Here is a 22712-nt window from a genome sequence, read left to right on the forward strand (position 1 = left end):
GTGTGTGTTGGCAGGATCCAAAGTCCAACCATATGAGAGAACCATACAAGAGTAAACCAGCTACTTGCTTAATTGCAAGCAGGGGATCAGCAAAGCTTGGTCTTTATGCACACCTGATGTTGCCCAGTGGGATCTCTGATCTAAGACTGCGGGGCAGCAAAGTGGGAGGCATGCTGTAGTTTCTTTCTGGTGAGGCTAGAAATAAAAGGCAAATATCTTAAGTGTTACTCATTAAGAATAAGGAGGAAAGAAAGTAGAAGCACGACAACAATCTTGGGAGCTGCTCTGTTTCCCAGGACTGCCCTTGATAAGGATCGTCTCACATACCTGCATCCTGGCACTCACCTGACACTCTGGCTCAGGGCTATGCTTCCAGATACAGCAGGGCCATTTCCTCAGCAAACTGTCAAAATGATTCTTTTCTTGTTTTGATTTCTTTTTCTTTTTTTTTTTCATGATGGCCCAAATTGAATACTTGCTTTGCCTTGTATCTGTCATGTTAGCTTTTTAGATAGTACATGTTATATTCTATACTCCAGTGGCCTGCTGTCCTTCTTCTGTAAGAGTCTGCAAGGTTTATCAAGTGCCTCTAATGGTGGCAGCCTGAGGGAAAACAGTATACAGTTTGCTTTTTACATTTTTTCTCCACTTTAAAAATATGGAAGATATTAATAGTACAAAGAACAGTTCCCTACTGCTTTGATCTCTACAGCACTGCTGCACTTTCAGCCTTCATATCACTACTGGTGCCATGTTACGTTACTATTTTCATTATTGTTACTTCCAGCCCATAGACCTTATTCTTTCCCCATCTTATTGTCTGCTTTAACCCCAACTATACCTGGGCTTCCCTGGAGGAGAAGGGAGAGGGAGAGGATTGGATGTGCTGCAGCAGGACCCCTTAAGAGCTGCGAGTGATTGAGGGGTTGTATCAAACCTCCTGGGACTCTTGGGCAGATTTATTTTCAAAGATAGTTGTTGATCAAAAAAGATAAGCATAAGCTGCCATCCCTTTCTGGAATAGCCTCAAAGGAAATGTGCCTCAGAGACATATTCCCTCCTTGCTTCTCCTTTGCTTCAGGGCAGTAGTAATTTGCTGTAAACCAAAGGCAGCAACAAATTACACTACTACTCATGCCAGGTCAGTTTGTCTGCCCATCATGTAAGATGGAAGGGAAAGCACAGCAATAACTCCTGTGGCTTCTCAGGGTATGCAGGAGTATCACACTATAAAACTCCCTGATCTCGCATACCCATGTTCCGCATGGTTGACATGAAGGTGAAGGAGGGAGGAATCTTAATTTTGTTTGTCCCTGACTCAGCATGAAGTCAAAGTCATTACCTAGTTTGAAATGTCCAGTTTTAGTGACAGGTTACCAGAAGCTCTGGGAACTGTTTTCTGCTTTTCTGTGTAAAACAACATCCAACAAGAGGACACGGACTTGTTTTGAATTTCTTCTGTAGCTGTATGATTAACACTAATTCAAATACCATAAAAAGCATTATAATAAAGTGTTTTTATTTACAAGTGCTTAACAATTTACAGTAAATCACAAACTAAGACGTGATGCTACAATTCCTTGTAGGGTGTATGTGTCTTTGCACAGATTCACACCATTTGCAAACAATATGAGATACTGGCATTAAACACATTGTGCAAAGTCAGTTATAAAGAAAAGTAGGTTCCTCTTGTTAATTAAATAAATCCATAAATAAATAAAAGACAGCAGTACTAGGACAGGCAAATTGTTCTGCAGCTCCTGAATAAGACATTATTCAGGGAAAAGAACTGACAAATATAACGCAAGTATAATATGTCTTCTCATTAAAAAAAAAAAAAAAAAAGCTTTCTACACACAATGAACAGGAAAAAAAGTAACTTAAAATGTTATCTTTATGGAAAGTTATGCATCCTTTCAGAGAAAAAGAGTAGTGTTACTTAAAGAGAGCAGAGTGCTCAGCAGCCCTTTGGGCTGTCCAGGGTTTTGGACTTGCTCAGGTTATCATCCATAATGGTGGTATCTGCACCTGTAGTGCAAAGCATTCAGAGGTCCATCTTTAAGTTGTGTTGTAGCTAGGTGAAATTATTACTGTTTTGCAAGGAAATATATTTTTCTTTGTCTGTAGTACAAATAGTTGGACATACACCGAAAGGGCAAAACAAAATTGTTTGCCAGTGGCTGGCTGCTAAGAAAGCTTATCTAAGGAAAATGAAGTTGTGTCAGACAGGTGAAGGACTTTGCCAAGCTATTAGTTCGTTTTGAATAATTCATTAGCTAACACTCTTAAACTCTGATAGTCCCAGGTAAATCCCAGAGAGGGGTTTTGTGGTCCCTCAGCCATGCTCCCCATCCAAGGTGTTAAGGTTTACATATTAAGATGATGTGTGAATGTTTTTAAAGAGCTATTTATTCTGGAACTCGCAATTAGTGCACAGTGTCTAGTTCTGTGATGAGCGTGAATGCATATGATAATAGAGTGCATTCTTCAGAGAGTGGCAGTGGAAGATGGTGTATGGCTTCTGTTGATAAGTGACTTAATGCATCTTCTCCCATTTGAAAGGGTAATATCATTTTTATTTGGCACCCAGATTTCTGTAGCTTAATATGATTTTAGGGAAAAGTCCCTTATCATCCCCGTGTACCCCTCCGTATCAGTGGGCAATGCAGAGTTAGTCTTACCTGATGTCAACTGAAATCAATCACTTCATATGCATTGTGAGCCAAGTGTTAGCAAAAATCTTTCTGTGTAGCAGTGAGGATCAGTCTTTCAAAATGCAAAAGTGATTACAAAAGTATGTTTAACAATATAAAGTACCTCCCAAACTCTCAGAGAGATTAATATGCTGCAAACATATTTCCCAAAAGCACCTTCTCTCTCTAATATCATTACAAGAAAACTAAATAACTTGCAGTCACTATTTTTCCTAAATTCTTATTGAAACTAAAATGGTCATTGAATTAAATTTAACAAATAGATCTTTTTAAACTAAATTAATAAACTTTCTTATTTCTCAGCTATCTAAGTTCATAGCCTTTACTTAATGATGATGCACTTGATTAAATAAAATGAAAGAAAAATGAAAGTTCTTTCAGACATTAAAATGAATAATGAGTTTAGACTTAATCCAGAAGCAATTTAACTTTAAACATTCATATGAAATTAAATGAGCCATTGAATTTGCTATATAAGCAAGCATTAATCTTATCAATCTATGAAGACTGGAATTTTATACAGTGACCCATTAATTTCAAAGCCTAATACAAGGCCTGTTTAATGCTTGCAGTCTATTAAAAAGTCTGATCCTACAATATAACTGCTTTTTCATAAAAGTTTAAACCCCAATTCGTTTTTTTTTATTGCTTTGATCATTTGATAATCTGCTGTGACAAAATTATGGTTTCAAAAAGATCCTAGTGTATGTTTCCTTCATGTGAAAGAAATTTTGCATCTGCACTTCAACTTTAATACAAAGTGTTTATCAGAAAACTTAAAAGTTTGAAACAGCTGTGATATTGGTGCATATGTTTGCTGTAATAAATGTTCAACAACAACAAAAATAGATTATCGGGCATTACTTAGACTAGCAATTTTACCTGTATTCTGAACAATGTCTTGTCCAGTTCCGTGGAGAGCATTGTGGCGTGAAAGAACCACACCTTATTCAAAATATTTCTAATAGAAAACAGAAAACTCTTGTAATGACAGATGTTCTTGGTGTGTTTTACTCCTATTCATGATATACATATTGACCCTAGTCCTTTTTGCAAGCATGGACACAGAACAGTAATTTAACTTTCTTCAGATTTCCTCAGAACAGTACAAGCCATGCTGATTTGCAAAAGGAAAATAAATAAATAAAAAATAAAAATAAATAATTCTTGAAAACTGTCCTTTTTACTTAATGAGATGATCCAATAGCAGAACTTAATGGCACCACACGCTAGCTGCTGTCATGGAAGGTCATGGTTTGAAATTTCTGTTTCTAATCAGTCTTCGCTTCTACAAAAACCAATCAGAGGGAAAGGTTGATATTTAAATATGTTTATGTTACTAAACAGGTGTTCCTGTTTGACATACTATACCTAATTCTACCTAATTTTCACAAACCTAAGGTCAATGAGAAATTACTCTTCTTAAAATAAGACAAAAACAGTTGTGATATGGCTGCTAAATGTAAATAATAAGTAGCTTGATGAATATAATTTTCTTGCTATGTTCTTTGCACATAAGCTGCAGAAATGTCTGCCAAATTCAAGCATTTTTTTCTGCGTAGAAGGATACTTTCACTGCCTGTATTACCTTCCTTGACTTCCAGAAGTCTGTGGAAAATGGGTCTAGTAGTACGGTATTGTACAAGTAAATGATTGTTGTTAACTTTTAAGAGTCTCAATGTTTTCATCCTGTAGAATTAGGAATGCAAAGGCACGAGCTGTTTATTCATGTAAATTCATGGAGTTCATTGGAGTATTTCCCTATAATACATTCCTATCCAAATACATTTTCTCGCACTGAGAACAAAAGTATCAGATCTTAAGGGACAGGAGGACAAAATGAAAGGCTGCTACCATATTTTTATGTTACTGTACTACAGTCATAAGTAGAAGTAATATTATACTCAAGTATTTTACTCAAGCAGTAGCTGAACCCAAGTAATTGCACACGTAATAAAAAATAAAACAAACCAACAAACAAAAAAGATTATTCATTTCAGGGTGTTACTAAAGAGATTCCAGTCCTCTGTACTTCCTTATAGACCAAATAAAGTTAGGTGAAAGGACACTTCTCACAGTACCATACAGAGAAAGAGGGTTATGGGATTGTTCCTGTGAATGTGCTCCTGGACAGTGAAGTGCAGAGGGACAGGAGTCATAAGGAGAGTAAAGCCCTAACAAAGGGGGGAGCTGGCAGCCTTATGATTCTGTTTGCCCTTGTCACCAAGGATGGCTCTAATCAGCTGTGCTGTCTCTTGTAATCTTATCCATGGTTGTGCTGGAAGGAATTCGGGTTGTAACCAGCTGTTCAGCAGTATATTTTAAGTAGTCTGTTGTCTTTGATTTCCAAGAGGTGGTATATCAGGAACTGATTGATAAGTAAATCTTCTGAGTTTTTTTTTTTTTAATTGTTTACTGAAAATATTTTTGAAACTTTATTGGAAGGTACATTTTCATCACACCTAAATGCTTTGAAAGATCATTATAGTTTTGTTGTTGTTGTTGTTTTGTTTTTTTTTTTGGGGGGGGAGGATAATCTAATCTTGTGGTGATATAGTACTTTCTGACTTACCTTTCTTTTATATTTTTGAACAAAATATTCTTCCTTTCAAATTGGGTCCTAGTTTCAAAAGTATTTCTACTTTGTATTCTAAATTGAGGTACAGTTGCAACCAAATAAAACATTTTGATTTTTGTCAACATAAAATCTGTCAGTAGCTGGCCTGAGACAGTGTTTTGGTTTGTTACGGTTGGAATCTTCTTTCATAGAGAATTTTGAAGTGATAGGATTTACTTCCTGATGGGCATGAAAACAGTTTTGAAATTACAAAATCTTTAGAAAAAATGAAAATGCCATTTTTGTCACAGCTCTGGTGCTGACTTGTCCCCTGTTCAGTTGCCACATGATAAAAAAAAAGGATGTTGAGAACATTTGCCACAGGTAAATGCTGATCATAAGTAGAGCAGATTTTCTTCAAGCAGTTCTGCTTCGATTAGTATTGTACCCTGATATGGACCAGATGAGTTAATCTGCAGCATGTGAATCTAGGCACCAACATCATCGTCATTAGTCAGAAATGTCATGATTTGTTCAAAATAACTAAAAGCCTGATGAGGAAGCAAGAAAAACAAAATTAGAAACAAAAACAAAACAAGAAAAAAAAAAAAAACACCTTGACTATGTTTGTCTTTGAAACAATTCTAATCTAAAAACAAATTCAGGATCTGGCATTTTGTTTCATTTAAGTCATTTAGATAGAGGTTCTTGACTCATATTCTTAGTGTAACACAGGTCACCAAGAGTCTTATTCCGATCTGACTTGGTTTTAAATGAAGAGTAGTAATGTGGATTTGGATTTTACAGTCTACAAAAATACCTTGGTCTAGAATTGCTGTTCTGGCCATCGGCACCATTCCTCTTACTGCAAATTCCCCAAATAAATACCAGATCTGTGTGTTATTCACATCTGTCAGAGATAGGCCTGTATTACTGCAGTAAGAATATAGTATTTGGACTGCAAAAATGCCTTCTTCTCAAGGACAGGACAGGTTGTAGTAGCAAACCTATGTAATGAATACCATTTTCTGGAGAGATTGTGCAAAATACCCATTGGAATTTGCCTGTGGCATTGAACTGATTCTTTTACATATGAAAGAACAATAAATATATTAAAAACCTACAGTTTTATCATACTCTCTTTCAGGTCCCAGAAAACTGAGTGTAGTTCAAACAGTACATCTCTCAGGATTGTAACCCTAGAGCTTTACTATTCGTTTACTTGTTCTTTGTCAGTTTTTCTGCTTCAGGGATGGGTAAATTATAACTTACTTGGTTTGTATCCTCCTGTTCTGAAAAGCACTGAAAGCAGAGCTAACAGCCAAAGCCCTATTGTCCACAAAGTTGGGAGTCTCTCTCTAGAGTGACTCTTTGCAGTGCCTCATCAGGATTTCACAGAATTAAGGAAAGAGACTGGTTGGGAGGGATTGCAGGAGGACTCTTGCTCCAACCTGTGAAATCAGACCACACAGCCTTTTTTGAATCCTGTCACAGAATGTAATTATCCTTGTTATGACGATTTTTCTTTTGTCTGGACAGAACAGTTTATGAACATTTCAGCTATGTCATGTTATATCCAGAACAATATTAATAAGCAGTAAGTGCCCCAAAATACAAGAGGGTAACAAAGGATGAAACAGTCTTCCTTGCTATCACCTATAGGATTCTGAATAATACTACTACTTGCCTGGAAAAAAAGTATCATTGCATCATGTAACCACAGCCAAGTTTGGGACTTAGCCTGTCATTTTCATATTCCAAGACATCGGTCACAGCCCGTCTGCATTTCTTCAATGTGAATGATGTTAAGGGTGGTGATTCTTTTCCCTCATGACTCAATCATACTACATAAAATATAGAAGCAGGGTAGGTACCTAACAAAACTTGTTCTCCAACACATGCCATAGTAAGAAAACATTTTTGAATTGTTATGGCTTTAACTACTATGTTTTGGTTATAACAATAATTTTCAAACAGATTCCTATTAATTTCTGTACATGTGTTTGCATAACACAAATTTGACAGACAGATTTGGTGAGTTCACTCTGCAATGCAAACAAAGTACGCACACATAATAACAACCAAGCCTTTTAGAAAAGCACTAAAATGAAAGATTTTTCTAAATAATTGATTTCTAAACCAACAATTGAACTCTAATAATTACTTTGAATACACGAGATAAGGCTCAGTTACTGTCTATGCTAGTTGATAATATAAAAAGCTTAATGGAAGATAGTCTTTTTAATAAGAAAGTGAGAATTATAGGCAATAAAACCCAGCATGGGATGTGATTATCATGAGACAATAATATCCTTGGGCATTTTGCTATACAAAAGCTGAGTGCTCCCCATAAATACGTGTATTTTATAATAACCACACCCCTACAAGTTGCATGATTGATACAGAGTTGTGCTTTCTTTTTTTTTTTTTTTTAGATTTAAATAGAGATATATCATTTTAGTAAATTGCTTTGGGCTTGAATATTGTAGCCATGAGATTAAGAGAGTTCTACCTAAGAGATGCTAATTGCTGTGTTTCTGATGAGTGATATTTTACATCCTCACACCTCCTTTTTCAGAGAACTAAAATGTTGGTGAGCATCACAGTGGGATAAAATGAATCAATTCCTTTTTAAGAATGAGCAATCAATCAGAATTAGAACCGTATTAGTGCTGATGCTGTCTGTCATTTCTTATTTTGTTAGTTATATTGCCAGTATGAATAAGTTAACTCTCCTTGATAGGCAACAAATAAAGCAGCATTTTTTCTTTTCTTAGTTCCCAAACTATAGCACAATTGGCTGATATGAAAACTTTTGATTTTTTAGGAGGCATAGAGCATTATGAAGTCTTTTTAAGAGGAATATAGTATGGACATTACCCTCATGTGGATCACCCATCATCCTTTGTCTCTTGTATTCATTATGTCATGGTTTGTCCCATCTGACTTGCCTATTTCAATCTTATACTATCCTTCATATTCACAAACCACTCAAAGCTTTCCCTTCACCTGCATTAGCCTAATGAAGTGGTGGTGAGGAACAGATTGTACATCTTTATTTTTTACACGGTAAGGACTAGATGGAAATATTTGGCTTCACAAAGAGAGTTTATACCAGACTTTCTTCTAAGAAAGGAGATGGTTCAATCTGAGTAAGGATTATTCAGTCCTTTAACCTGGTCATCCTTTCTGCACTAAAAGAAAGGAAATTTATATTGTTTTTAGTAGAAGTCACCCAAGGCAGGATGGAGACGCAGCTTACTTTGAGAGCATACAAGTGATATGTAGCTTGTGAAGAAACATTTCATGGCTTTTGCTTGAGGTGTTGTTGTGTTGTTAGTTTTTTTTGTTTGTTTGTTTTCTTTTTTTTGGATCAAGTACTAGTACCAGTCCAGAAATTTGTCTTCTTCGTCTCTCAAACTAGAACCAGTGCTTAAGGCAAAGCTGAGTCCTAGCTATAGTCCTGGGCATACAGGGCAAGGTTGCTGAATGACATCCTCAGTGATGATCATTTGGGACGAAACTGTTCCCTAGATTACTGCATACAAGACCAAAATAACAAGCTGCTTTAGGAATATTCCCTGTATTCCATGACACTAATTTCTCCTCCACTGAGAATCTGACCAGCCAGATACCCAATATCTGCAATTAGAGCACAAAATTCCAACAATATTATATCACAATAGGTATAATTACAGCTGAGTGCAAGTACCTGCTGCCACATTTGTTGCTTTGTGTATGTTAATTGGTTAACCTACTGATGGCTGGCCAAATTCTTTCCTTGATCAAAAGGCACACTGAAACACTTAGCAGGGTATTTAAACAATGGACTTTATTAGTACAGCATCAGTAACTGAGCCCTTCTTAGAGGGAAAAAAAAATCTGTATAAGAAAACACAAAGCATAAATTTTTACTGGGAATCCTTCTGGAATAACAAAGTACATTGGCTGATACATCAATTATTTTTTCACAAAAGCTTGCTTCTGAAAAGAAAGGGAGAATGTTATTAAGCACGAAGAAACAGAATTTCTTTAAATTCTTTTTTTTTTTTTTCTCATTCAAGACCAGTTTTCAGATCACTGAAGGGAGATGGAATGTAGACAAAATTTAACATTCTTAGAATCTTCTTCTTTATCTTCTGGTACATTTATTTTGCTGTTAATTAAAAAGTCGTAGAATGACTGATATCAACTCACATGCAAACTAGCATTTTCCCCACTAAGCATATTCAAGAAATTTTAAACTAAAAAGGTTGAAAAAATCATTAGCTATATGGTTGTTATGCCTGTTTAAATAGTTCTGGAAGACTTGGTCACCGGCCTAGTATACATATAAAATTATGGTATAGCAATATGTAAACTTTTTAGATTGTATAATTCATTGTGTTAAAAATGAGCTCAGAATGAAAACTACAAAGAACATTTTATAGATTAACAAAATTATATACAGTATGTTAACAAACTGTGTGGAAAATTATGCACAGTGGACCACCTCCTGCTTTCAATGTATATCCATGACATCCATGTAGTTCCCTTAATGAAAGTTTAGCTGGAAATAGGGCCAGTAGAGTCGTCCTAGATTTAGTCACTCCAGTGAAATCGGTGGTGTGCACAGATGTGCAGAAGCAGGGAGTGGCATCTGGCCAATCCATCACTTCAGTCACTGTCTCTCAAGTTTAACTTCTGAAGCTTTGCTTGTGTTTTTACTGCTATTGGTAATTTCTGTTAGGTACATAAATAGGTTTATATTTATGCATGCAGGGCTACAGGCTGGGGGAAGAGTGGCTGGAAAGCTGCCTGGCAGAAAAGGACCTAGAGATACTGGTTGACAGCCAGCTGAACGTGAGCCAGCAGTGTGCCCAGGTGGCCAAGAAGACCGATGGCATCATGGCCCCTATCAGAAGTGTGGCCAGCGGGGTTAGGGGAGTGATTGTCCCCCTGTACTTGGCTCTGGTGAGGCTGCACCTCAAATGCTGTGTTCAGTTTTGCCCCCTCGCTACAAGAACATGGAGGTGCTGGAGCAGGGCAACAAAGCTGATAAAGGGTCTAGAGAACAAGACTTATGAGGAGCGGCTGATGGAACTGGGGTTATTTAGCTTGGAGAAAAGGAGGCTCAGGGGAGACCTTACTGCTCTCTATGACTACATAGACTATGATTATTAGTCTATGACTATGACTAATTTGCTGTTGTGTCATGTTCTAAACTTTATGACAGTTCCAAGTTCTTCCCATCTGACACTGGTTTCAGCCTTCATCTTATGCCTTTAATGACTACAAGCTGAACTATTTAGAGTATTACAACAGGTCAACAGGTCCCTAAGAGTAATAGTGCTCACCTTAAAAAAAAAAAAAAAAAAAAAAAAAAAAAAAACCACCACCAAAAAAAAATTCTCATTTATGTACAACTTACTAAAGTGCTCTGGAACCTGTTCAAGTCCATGGCCTGTTTGTAAAAGCTCTCCAGGGTAGCACATAGGTATGTTAATTTCATTTTGATTTTAAAAGGTAAACTGTAACAAAAGAATATACTAAATAGAGGTTACATACAAAAATAACCCATTTTGCCTCTTGAGGAAATGTTCCAGTTGTCAGTTTTATTAATACCATTGAAAAAATTATTTTCTGGGTAAGAGTGATAGACATAAGTGACTTTATGGGGGCTCTGTTTTAGCTGTGGGAAATTACATTTGCACTCTGGGGTTTCTGCACTGATGGAATATCTTCATTTCCAACTGGAAAAAAATAAAAATAATTCTAAAGGGAAACAAAAAAAAAAGTTCCGGCTTTTAGGACAACACATATTTGTTTTGTCTGTGTGTAGACAATCTATCAGCTTGGAAATTACACAGCAGTGAACAAAGCCAACCATTTCTCACCAGTGACAGTCTCCTATTGTCTTCTAGAAATTTACCCCAAGCACACACTTTAAAATAAAGCAATGGCACATCTCTCATACATTTTTTGCTTTCCTTTAACAAACTTTATATCATATTTAATGACAACGTACACATGTAAACATGTAGAAAAGATTGTCAGCTGCTGTCTTTGTTTAAAGATTAGGTAGTTTGTACCTGTCAGAGCTTTCTGCTGTTATCCTCAATCATGCCCTTCCCACCTTGCCAATTCTAACATAGTGGTATGCTTGGGCTAGATAATAGGAGCCATGGGAGTGACTATATAAAGCCAGGAAATCAAAGGCAGATGTTAAATACAAATTGTACCAATCAAACAGAGCTTACAAAGGAGTGGGATTCACTCCTGTAATTCTATTTGAACAAACGTGTCAAATACAGGGCCTGGTAGAAACACCATCTTCATCAGGTCCCACTCTCATCAGCTGCCCTGGATTTAATCCTTTCCATGCTCATCAGTGATATTCCTCCATTGTAAAATCACCTCTGAAGACACAATCATGTCTAATGATCCTTTGCAAAGGGTCAGCAAGCTCTGAACTGCCCACCAACAGCTTTAGTGTTGCAATTTCCCTGATGACACCGTCCTGACAGATGGCCACAGTAGCTCATTCTGATTTGCTTATGTCCTCATGCCACTCTAATCATCCAGTCAAACTACAAAATATTCTTGCTTCATAGCTGAAAAGATTAGAGAGAGTGGACATTCTTCAGGTGGATCCTCAAATCTTCCTGCTAATGCAACACTTACATTAGTCTGGCAGAGAAGATTCTGGGAATCAGGGCTGTTCAGAAGTTGTACTCACCCATGTGCTGCTTTCCTGGTCAGGCTTTCCCAAGCACTGCAACCAGCTGGCTTGCAAGGTGCAGTCTACTTCATTGCTTTCATTTCTAAACACATCTCTTGGTTTCTGGGACAAGATAGAAGGCTGTGCCTACTCAGTGTGTTTTCCAGCCTCCAACTTGGCGTTTACTGATTTACTAGTTTGTCTTCTTCTATTTTAATAAAGCTGCTTTCGAAGCAGGTTATCTATAATAAGAATGTTATTTCCCTATAAAACTTAATTTAATAGCTTAATTCCAGCAAAGGGTCATAGCTGAACTGACTTAGCTGGCTTTTTACACAGTGATGGAATTAGTGTAGTCTTTAAAGGGCTGTTTTAAAGCCATCAATGTAAATAAAAAGATGAGCATTAACTGTAAACAAAGTCAAACAGTGAACTGTGCAAACATCAAAATACTATTAGTGTTATGTGTTTGGGTGACTCCACCTGTTATATTTACAGTATTTCTGGGATTTCTAATTGGGCCTGAGAAAGCTGATAAAACAGCAACTGCTTTTTGACTGAAATACATTGAAAATGTAGGGGTTTTGCTTAACCTGAAGAGTTAGCTTTAATATTGAACAAAAAGACTTGTTTTTAAAAACATGAAAACAACAGAAAAATAAATTATGACTGTCAGCTGCATTTACCAAGTATAATGCCACTTGGGCACCATGTAATAGAAGAAAGCCTAAGCTGTTCTACATGTGTATAGCTATAAAAACAAGATTATTGTTGTTTCATAGCATTACATTGCACCCAGAACTTGAATTAGTGCTCCTTTAGTGGTAATAAAAAGAAATTGTAAATCCAATTGGTTTTGGTAATACGAATGTTGCTTGTGAAGCACTTTTTTTCTTTTAAAACATTTACTAAAACTAACAAAAGGAAAATGCTTTTCCAGAATGACCATAGGAGGAATCTGATTTTGAGCTCTCTTACACTAACGTTGCCATAAGCATGGTTTCAGTAACCCTAGTTCTGATTCTCCACAAGCATAGCTGTATTTATTTCAGTGGAAGCATCTTGTTTTATCCTCATTAAACAAATCTAAAATCAAGTGAGATGGAGAATTTTAGATCTTCATTCAAAGTTCATTCAAGTCAACTACTTCTTGATATAAATATATGACCCAGCTTCGGGAGAAACAAATAAAGCAAATGCTGTGCATTTTTCAAGCTTCTGCAAACAGCACATATACATGTAATCTTGATTCTTTAGGCATCTGCATATCTTACCTTTCTAAGCCTTTTGTAGCTTGCCTGGTAGAGGGTCTGTAGATAATGAGGTAGGTAACATTTTCCTCCATCATACAAAGTGTGAATGTTCTTCCTTGCAGTTTGGTAAAGGTAAACATTAGTTTAGGCTGTCTAAGATAAAAGAATGGGACCTTTGTAACCTCTTCTCCATCTGCAGGTATAACTTCTCTTGACTACGGAAGCTTTTTTTACACAGGCATATTGGGATTTTTCCTTAAACAATGAATTGTACTCTGTTGAATGTCAATTAATGGTACTAGTATTTAAATAATATATATTCAAATTATTAAAATTTCAAATGTGTAGTGCTGGTGGTTCAAGATTTACCTGGCAGATAGTTTAAAGAAATTGCTTTGCATGCAGTGATTCATTTAAATTATAAGTACCCATTACTCTATATTTCATTTTTAACAAGTTCTTCATCCACTTAAAGAAATACCAGACAGCTCAAGTTGGAAAAATGATTCATCTGGCATATGCAAAGATGGACTCAGTGCAGTTGGGGATTCATAATCAGAGCAGAAACATATTAAGGGTAGGTGTCATATTCCTTGATGTTTGCAAAAATTGTCACAAGCCTGCATGCATTATGGACTCTTTTTTGTTACATTACAATCTTTCAGTTCCCAAAGTAATTTATGTGCATATACAGGACCAGTTCCTGAGCTCTTTACTCAGGTAAACCCTGTGGATTTCTGTAGCAGCTTACCTAAATAAGGACTTCCAGATTCGATCCTTGAAAATAAAAGGAAAAATTGTATGGATTGAATATCTTTTACAGTAAATAATTATTTAAGGAATTCAGTATTAAAGATAATGTTTTAGAACTATATGCACCACTGGAATATCAAAATGGGATCTGGCTCAGCAATATATTTATTAGCTTAGCATTGCTATTCTTATACACTAAAAAGATAAATGGTACAGATTTCCTTTCTTTGTTTTCCCATTCTTTATGCTTCCTCTAAGAAGAGCTGCACTCAGAGGTCACTAAGATGAAATGTATTTATTTTAATCTTTGATAATATGGTCCTTTATGTTGTAGGTTTAAGGAAGTCTAAAGCATTAAAGGAAGATTTTGGAAAGTATTTAGACCCCAAATGATGTTGCTGGGGCCCTGCTGGGGTTTTCAAAAGTACTGAGATGCCTAGCTCTCAATGATTTCAACAAATAGCCAGTCTTCACTGATTTCTTACTCTCTTTCTGAGAGCCAAGTTCATCCTCTGTAGCTTCCGGTTGAAGGTAGGGCAGATCCTGACCTCCCACTGCCGAAAGGAACAGAATCATTGGGGATTCACTGCAAGAAGTGTCTGCTGGGAGTTTAGTACCACTTAATAACTTGCAGGATTAATCATGGCTGCCCAGGGAAGTGGTGGAGTCACCATCCCTGGAAGTCTTCAAAAGACGTTTAGATGTAGAGCTTAGGGATATGGTTTAGTGGAGGGCTGTTAGCGTTAGGTTGGAGGTTGGACTCGATGACCTTGAGGTCTCTTCCAACCTAGAAAATTCTGTGAAAAAAAATTCTGTGAAAATTCTGTGAAAATGTGTCAAGGTTCAGGTAAAAAGGCTAGCTTATTGTCTGAGATGTACCAATAATAACATTACTGGTAAAAAAAAAAAAAAAAAAAAAAAAAACAGAGCAGGTTTTGCATTATTTTTCAGTTGTCATGGTGAAGGATCAGGGCCAAACTTCATATGTGCTTCCTTTGGCCAGGGTGGCAGTGTTAGGAAAAGGGCCACAAAATCAATAATAAACTAATTGTTTTATTTATAACTGGTCAATGTAATAATATCACATACGAAATAAACACCCCAGGGCACAAAAGCTTTAAAATACTGGTACTGATTAAGTTCAGGCCTAGTGTTCTCAGTCATAATTGTCCTTGTTAATATAGTTCCTGGTTTTCCTGTCAATGTCTTCAATGTGACTGTCAAGCCGTATACTTATCCATGTAAATCAGTGTCTCACTGTTCAAGTTAATGAACGATGTCAGTTTTCATTAGCTGAGGACGATACTTCATAAGTAAAGGCTTACCTAGTCTTTTAATTGCTTTGAAGACCCCCTAGGAGAGGATCAACCACAAAGCTTGTACAGTACCCTGCTACCCTTGGGCAAACTATTTCCCGTTCCTCCATCTTCAGTTTGCTCTTCAGCCATGTGCAGTCTGGCCTTAAATTGGCGGTGCGATCCTCATTTTCCCAAAGTGGAGGACTTTTGCAATCAGCTGCTTCTGTTTATGTAGACAATAACAGACATGATCTATGCATAACACATAGGCTCTCTTTTAAGACACATCTATTTTCAGCTGTTGCACAAAGAACTGCTTGTCAGCTTTTTCTGGTGCCTGCCAGGAGTTCAGCATTACCTACCCAGTCAGAAACCAGGAAACGGTGGAGGCAGTGTGAACTCTTGAGAATTGTCCTGTTGATGCCTATGTACTGTTTTTGGTAGGAAGTATTTGCAGAGCCAGACCAACATTTAATGCAAAAACTCCAGAGACGCAGAAATAAGAATTCTGCAATTCTGAAGGAGAGCTGGATGCATTTACCACTCAGTATATATTTAAGATGCAGGTAGTGGTGCAGTATTAAGATAGCAAGTTAGCTATAAAAGGCCCACAGTCAGATATTAGAAGTAGCCTTTGACTGGAGTACATAGTTTTCTAAAGGGTAAATTAATCCTGTGAGGAAGCTAGCTTGTGTACCTTCACATTACATAGCAGCCACAGTTTGAATGTACATGTTTACTTTGTCAAGAAGTGCTGTCTGTTTCAGTTATTTCCTAGAATCATAAAATCATAGATTGGTCTGGGTTGGAAGGAACCTTAAAGATCATCTTGTTCCAACTCCCCTGCCATAGGTTGACCAAGGCTGATCAGGTTGGCCAAGGCCCGATCCAGCCTGGCCTTGAACACCTCCAGGGATGGGGCATCCACAACTCCTCTGGGCAACCAGTTCGAGTACCTCAACACCCTTACAGTGAAGAATTATATTAGTATAGATGACAAAAGAAGCATGCTATATCTTACCTATCTATCTACTGGTCTGCCTATCTATATCTCTCTCTTTCTCTCCTCTCCCTCTCCTAAAGGAGTAAGTCCATAAACAGAGTATGTTTCATTTCAGTACCATAGAAGGGCTTCTATTTTTTTTTACGTTTATTGATGCACTAGGCAATCATTACACTCGCATATGAGGATGATGCATAACAGTCGGAAGGTACATGGCTAAAAATTGCAGATGGTATGATTTTGGTAGGTGTGAGTCCCTGTTTAGACCCATCCTGTATTGATTTCACATATATACAAAACACATGTATAATTCATTCCTTTTCCTCTTAAACCTTGTCAGTAGTTGACAAGGTTACTGAGTAACCTTGTTACTGAGTAACAAGTTACTGAGTAACTTGTCAGTTTTTATTCTTGGTGAATATATCAGGAATAATGATATTCATTGCATAAGATTAAAACAGGATAAATGATATTTAATGATAATTAAAAAAAAAAAAAAAAAATCTGTGGGTACAGCTTCTGTTCCAATCTGTTCTGGTTTAGCTTTCGGCAATAAAATTTTATTGTAGCTTCGGACTCCTCTTCTGAAACAAATAGCCTTATTCATCCTCCCTTCTATTGGCAGCACCAAGAATGAGTTCAATAGGTAATGCAAAAAGTTCTTTGCGGAGAGGTTATTTAAAATAAACTAGGTGGAGGTATACATTAGAAAATAGGCCCTTTGTTTAAAGCCACCATGCCACAGCAATTCAGGAGTCATCTAGAGCAGGGACTGCTGCTGCAGGTCTGACACAACTGGCTCCATACCAGCCTTCCCTGTCACTTACTTGGCGAAGGAGGCATTTTTTTTGTAGCTGAGTTCAGTTACAGGACAGAGAGTCTTGGACACAACAAAATCCTGGGCAGGTGGTAATCTTTTGGGGTCTTCCCATAGGTGAAACAGTGAGAAGACTGCATAAAAATGTGATGTGTCCATTGTCTCTCTGCCTTTGGGCCTGCTGAGAAATTCTCTCATCAGACTGAAGACATTCAGACTTTCATTAAGACAGATATAATTTCAGAGTCTAAGCAGAAAGTCTTGAAAATCCATATAGTTTTTGTGCATGAACATTAGGAAACGCTTAGAGGATAATGACCCATTTGTGATTCCTCCAGACTGATTCAATTCAGTTTTGGCAGAAGATTTTGCTCACTTCTGTTACTGAATACCTACTCTCCATATTACACTTTGTGGGACATCTGTTAACATGATTGCTAATAAGATATGTTCTTTTTTCATTGTCAATTTTTCAGGGAAAGGTTGGATGCTTGAAAATTATATTTGTTGAAGTCTTTCTGAGAAAGTAAAAATTAATGTGGAATCTGTCAAATGAGAGGGAAGTTAAAAAGGAGTGAGGGGAGGTGAAGTTAAATGTGCTCACAGTAGGTTTTATTTTTCTTACAAAGAAAGGTGACAGCTAGGAAGGGAATAGCTCTGGGACATGATCCTTACAGGCTGTGTGTGCAACACCTGTGTGTACATGAGCACACAGACATCATCTCAAACAACCTAAATAAAGACCAGTCTGATCTGTAGCCTCTCTGATAGACTGACTTCAGTATGTGCTATTTATAAAATATTCTTTCATTCTCAACAATGCTTTGGCTGGAGCCAGAAAGGACAGAACTACTGGCAGACTGGCCCCTTGCCTAGTGTGCTGTGACTGACATGTAATCTGTCACTCCCCGTCATCTGTGGGGTGGTGATAGGAAAATAATGCTCCTCAGCTTGCCTTAGATCACACATTACTCTCCTGAATACAGCTCCCTAAAGCTGTGAAATGGCCTTTAGAAAGTGTCTTTGTTCGTTTTTGATATAGGAGAATGGGAATAAATGATAAACAGGCTGGAGGGAAGGAAAGCAAAACACACATTAGAGACCTGATGAGAGAAATTGGCTATGACTGAGATTTCAGTGTGATCCGATGACCTTTTTGTGAAGAATACCCATGGTGCATATCAGAGGCATATAGGGTGCAAGAGCTGGGTTGTGTACTGACTAGGGCACTGGCTGTGAATGGCATTTCCTGATTTTTAATCCTGGTTTAACCAGCCATGTTCAGCATATCCCTGGGAAATCAGTCTCCTTCCATTTCCCCACTCTTCAGAGTATAAAACACTGACTGTGACTTTCCTTTAGCAAACGTGTGTAGCATAACAGGGTCCCACTTTCATCTGATGACTTGGGAGTTAGAGCAATACGAAGACTGTGACAGTAATAGTGTAATATAACAATTACAATAACTGTGTACCTTAGTTACACAGACCTTTTACTAAAATAAAAATAGAATTTTTGGATGAGTTAAGGATCACAGTTCTTTAAAAAAGATGACACTAAATACTTTTTCTTTCAGGCCATTTTCTTTTGATGACTTGTTTACATTTCTTTTATGCTATGAAAACTCCCTAATACTACAGAGATGCCAAATTAACCTTCTCCTCTCTCACTCCTCCAGCACCCTCAGGTTCCTAGGCACCAATCCTCCTTGTTTTACGGTTTGCATACAGTGAAGTTGCTGATGCTCTTTGGAATATTATAATGTTCTCCCTGAGGTCTAACCTTGCTGCCTCAGATGACATTTATGTAAATTGTCACCAGAAGTTTAGGGCACATCTCTTTTCTTCTTTAATAACATGTCATACTGATGTGGCTTTATTTGTATTTCATAAAAAGATGATTGATTAAAGAGGCCAAAATTAATTTAGATTGATATTCACTGGACTTTTTTGTAGTGACATTGAAGTATGACTCCCCTGTATTTTGCATTTTAATTTGCTTCTTGGTAAACTTTCTGACTCCACAATTTTACTGACCCTTCTTAAGGCTTGCCAGGCAAATTACTGAATGTAGTCCTTCAGTCTTTCTACCATCTCTCCTTCTCACTAAGTCAGTACATTACAGACAGAATAGAGCTCCAGAAAAATATTTGAAGATGCTGTATTTGCACCAATCTACTCAAGCAGAAATTTGCAAGTGCACTGTAGGTGATGATCTGTGCTGTCCCATTCTTCCCTTTCCAGACACGTCTGTTTTGCTGTTGTGCAATGGAAGCAAACTCAGGACCATACCAGTTTTATTCATGCAGGTGAATGCAAAGTCTATTGAAAACCTCCCTCAATTAGTCCTGTTTTATTCTACTTACCCTCTAAGCTCTTTTCACATTCTTTACTGTTCTCCCCGTGTGGTTAAGAAATACATTTTATCTCAGATTTATACTGGCACAGACATCAAAGCACTGACCCATGAAGCTCAATGTAACAGGTTGTTTCTTTTGTATCACAACAAAAGACCCTGATTTATTCTCAGTTTATCTACTAGGATAGAAGAAAATATGAAGGCTAGAGCTACCTGGGTGCTGTCCAAAAATTTTACTCAGGTCTGTATCCAGAAGTAGTACTTCAGATACTGTTATTTTATGGTCAATGGCCCTGTAACTCTGCACAGAGCTGAAGCATCTCAGGTGATAAAAACAATTTCCAAGATAACTAACAACTTGTCACAAAAACAGGGATTCACAGGGTGGCCCAGAGCTGAAGAAATTCTACTTTTAAATTGGTTTGAATTATCAAAAATGTTCCACAGAAATAAAGCACCCTTTGAATAGAGAGGCCTGGTCATTCTGGAAATTATCCTTTTTCCAGACACCTTGAACTGGTGTTGATCATAGATGGAGGAGCCAGTAGGGCACTTCAAGCTTGAGTTTATGTCTTTTTCTTTTCCCTGCATTCAAGAAAATTCTAGATATTTGCTAAAATAAGTATTTTACCTGGTCCCTTAGTTTTAAGGGCCAGTCTGTCCTTCATGCCAACAGTCTTTTCAAATTCTTGCTTTCCCATATTCCTCCAGGAACCCTGAGGTAACCTTTTTGCTGACTCCACCAGGTGTAAGAGGCTGCAGGGAAGAGTGGCGCACTCTCCTGCTCTGAACGTATGGATAGATGGCTGCAGTCATTCATGATGACAAATCTGATCCCTGAGAATGCGAAAATAACTAGCTTGAATAACTAGTTTGAAGATGATGCGTCAGTAGCTAGCATAGAGGAGTATACAGTATTTGTTCCTGTGATTTGCAGAATAAATCAAATAACTTGTATGCCTTATTGTAAAAGGCTACTTTTGTGTACAGCTCTTCACATGTAGCTCTGCCTATTTGTGGGTTATGTGAGGCCCTGTTAACCACCTCATGATAAAGTAATGAGTGAATGCTGAAAATTCTTGCACTACTGAGCCCTTGTATAACAGAACAAAAGGGTCAGCTAAGTTACTGTAGAGGATTCCTTATGAAAGAGAAAAGCTGGTCATAGACTCAGGATGAAAAAGAACCTTCTCATATTAAGTTAAACATTTGTTCAAGCTCCCTTCATTTAAAGAAAAAGACAAAGTCCAGCTCCTTCCAGAGTCATCATGGCAAAGACCTGCCTATTGTCATTAGAACCCACTGGTTAGCAGGAGTTACCTCACAGGGAAGCTGATTCTCTTTCAAGTCCAAGAGAATAATTAGAAATGTGATGTTATTTCAGAAGTGGAATTGGGGTAAGAGCGACTTTGCTTACAAATCCGTTTAGCAAGTACTTTGTTTTTGCAAGTACTTTCCTTTTCTACGTCCTTCATTTTATTCCCTGCATATGGTTAGCCTTTTATATCCAAAAGGGAGCAGCTGTACCTGCCAGGGAGCATAGCTTTTCTCCCCCTGGTATTTGTTCCCATGGATGTAACTGGACCTGATTGCTCCTGATATACAGCTTTCAGCAAGGACCACCCACATTCTCCATTTGGATGATGCATCATCATTCACTTTGACAATTTCATCATGATCACAAGAGCTGAAAGCAAATATAACTCCCTTGGTGTCAGAATTTGAATGGTGTCACACCTGCAGCCACAGATATAATCTAGGTTTTTGCAGTTGTAGGTCTGAATGACAGATTCACAACACTCACAAGGACAGCGCTGACTGGGTGTGCTGCTGAAGCATTGTGAACAACAGTCTGTCATACACTCTATTATTTCCTAATGGGAGTGTTTTAATTGCATATTTCATATTTATGACCCTATAAAGAATAATTTTAATTTGACATTAACATCTGAATATGATTGTCTGAAAGACAAAAGCAGCAATGACAAATTGATATAAATCAAACCAACTGATTTTCAGTTTCTAATTAAAGATGACACTGAAAGCTCAAGACAAAAGGCATATGGAGAGAAACACATTTCTTTGCAAGGGGAACCAAAACCATATGGGGGAAAAGTGCAAAGATATCAAACTAAAATCTGAACTTCTTGGCATCTGAAATGTCAGTAAAGGGAATCCTGAACTGATCATCTTCCTATAAAAGTCATTTATTAGTCTCTACCACAAGCCACTGAGTAAGATGTGAGACATCTCAAGCTGTTCAGAACAACTGGGAATTGATTGTAAGTAACCTAGGATGCGATTGTTTTACCAGTTGAGACCATAAGACAGATGGCAGGAATATATTTAAAGATGGGGACAAAGCTGATGTGACACCCAGCTGGATTACTGAAATGAACAATGTGAGTCACAGATTTGTTATCAGATGAAAAAGGACTTAGTTCAGAAAAAATGGGTGCTGGTGTAGGCACTGGTCTCCAGATGCTGTGGACTGGGAGAATAGACTGCTACTCCCAGAATCAGCCCCACCATCTGCAGTCCCAATAATCAAAACTTTTAACTACTCCCTCTGTGCAAATAAGCCTTGAAATAGGTATGGCTTTCATCATGTCACAAAGGGTGTTTAAAATGTTCACAGAAGACCAATAAGAAGCAGCCTAGCTACAGGCTGCTGATACAACTGTTATATTCTAGGCTATTTCACAAGTCAAATATTGGGAATTGACTTATTAAAGTGCCAGTTCAAGAGAGGAGAGAAATTTTAAAGGTTTTTAGAGGGTTTAAATGATCTTGTGTAATATTGAAGTCTTAACTTGCCTGTTTGTAAGGAGCTTATACAACCTCCAAACCTTATTTTTGTTGCACTTCAGCACAAAACCGTTTTCAGTATTGAGATTCATTTTTGCTGTGTTTATTGTACCATCAACTGCTTGTTTATGTGGGATGGAAGATGAAGTGGTTAGCTCTCCTACTCATTTGCTGGGCAAGAAACAACTCTATCGGTAACCTTGTGTCTCAGTTCCTCCCTCTTAATGTTCCCTTCCCTCTAAGGGCCTTTATTTTTTGCTTTAATGACAGTTTAAGCTGCAGCTTTAAAAATGAGTTAACTTCACATTTAGATTAGTTCCCATAAACCTGATTTTTAAAGGGACACAATTATCTTCCTCGTTTGTAAACATGATTTTGTTGCAAAAACTGAAGATGCAAATTATGCCAACTGAAAGCCTAAAGACCTAAGAAAAAGAGAACTGAATGTATG

The sequence above is a fragment of the Aythya fuligula genome, chromosome 12, assembly GCF_009819795.1.
Source record: "Aythya fuligula isolate bAytFul2 chromosome 12, bAytFul2.pri, whole genome shotgun sequence".
In the NCBI taxonomy this organism is placed as follows: Eukaryota; Metazoa; Chordata; class Aves; order Anseriformes; family Anatidae; genus Aythya; species Aythya fuligula.